Raw genomic sequence first — 1,641 nt, 5'->3', positions numbered from 1 at the left:
GGAAGCGGCTCGGAGGCGGACTCTCTAGGGCTTGCGCCTCCGGTGTCCCTATGCTCATTCTGCGCCCACGTGCTGGGCGGTGTGGGGAACGCCTCACCACAAACCTTATTCCTCTAGCGCATACCTCAGGTCATAGAAAGGCAGAAAATAAGATGGGGGGAGGAAGGCAAGCTTATGCAACTAGGTCACTTAATAATTTCAATTTTAGAGAAAAAAAAATTTTTTTTTCTTGTTTCAGAATTATTGGTCTGTGGAATATTTTTTATTCTTCTTGGAAATTGCAAATTAATCAGAATGACTACAAAGTTCTCTGAAAAGTTTCACATAATGCCTAATGAACTTTATAGACAACTACTCACATTCTGGGCTGTAAAGAACAAAAAGCCTAAAAAACACACACACACACACATGACTATGCTTTAAAGGTGAAGGTGATAAATAGAGAATCAGCACATTGAAAATAATATAGGTCAGCGATCATCTCCAGAAGAAGGCATAACCCAGTCATAAGGAGGAATACCCCCATTTCCTACCGTTTGCAGCCGTGGTGTCGTCACCCGACCTGTGAGCGTCTGTACCCCCAGGGCAACTGTTCAGTCTGGGGACAGTCCTGTAATTTGAGGGGAATCTGGGGCACCTTCTCTGAAACCTAAAATAGAATGAGTGGAGCCACAAACCCCCCTGTGGAAAGTCCTAAACTGGCCCTTGATAGAAAACACCAGTGACCCTGGTGGGCAAGAAATGAGAACCTCCCTCCTTGGTTTGTCCAACCGTCTGCTTTCTTTCCCACAAGACTATACGTAGTATTGTTAATGTTAATTAACACGTCTAATAACATCAGAAGCAAATTTTCGTATTTATCTTTTCACTTAATCCTGACAAACGCTTTTGGCAAAGCATTTTCCCGAGGGAAAGAAACGAGCCCGTAAAGATGTCTAAATAGTTTTCTCCAGAGTCTATAAATCAGGAGTAGTGGATTTGCAAAACAAGGCCTGGGTCTTCTAAGTCCTCTACACCAAGCCACAATTCATTTGTGCTTCCAGCAAATACTTACTGAGCTCCATTACGTGCTGAGAAGCTTTCTAGGCCAAAGTGTTGTCGCTGTGACTGAAACAGATAAAATCGTTCACTTTATGGGGTTTACATTATAAACAAAATAAATAAATAAAACGATACACAGTCCGGTAGACGGTGATGAGTGCCTTGGGGGGAAATCAGGCAGAGAGGTCAGCTAGCGATCACCCATCAGGAAAGGTGTCCCTGGGAGCAGGGCGTTTCAGCAACGGCGTCCCTGACGCAGACAGACATCCACCTGACGCGTTCAGGGGAAATCTAGGCGGCGGTGTGACGGGACTGAGCCCGGGAAGTGGGGGGAGGGCTGGGGCCCGAGCGGCCGAGGGGGCCGGGTTGCGGAGCCTTCCAGTCTGCTGTGATGGTTTTACCTTCTCCTCAGGGGGAGGCGGGAAACTTCCGGAAGGTCTTGAGTGACACTACATGTTACGGACTGTTGGACTTACATTTTAAGAAGATGACTCTGGGGGCAATGTGAAATGTAGATGAAAGGGAACCTAGGTGGAATTAGGAAGAACATCCCAGTAAGATATGACGTGTCCATATTGGAAATAAAGTCAACAAGATTTG

Source organism: Cervus elaphus, chromosome 26 (genome assembly GCF_910594005.1).
Source record: "Cervus elaphus chromosome 26, mCerEla1.1, whole genome shotgun sequence".
In the NCBI taxonomy this organism is placed as follows: domain Eukaryota; kingdom Metazoa; phylum Chordata; class Mammalia; order Artiodactyla; family Cervidae; genus Cervus; species Cervus elaphus.
The sequence above is the reverse complement of the archived record's forward strand: the minus strand, read 5'-3'. Positions refer to the sequence as shown.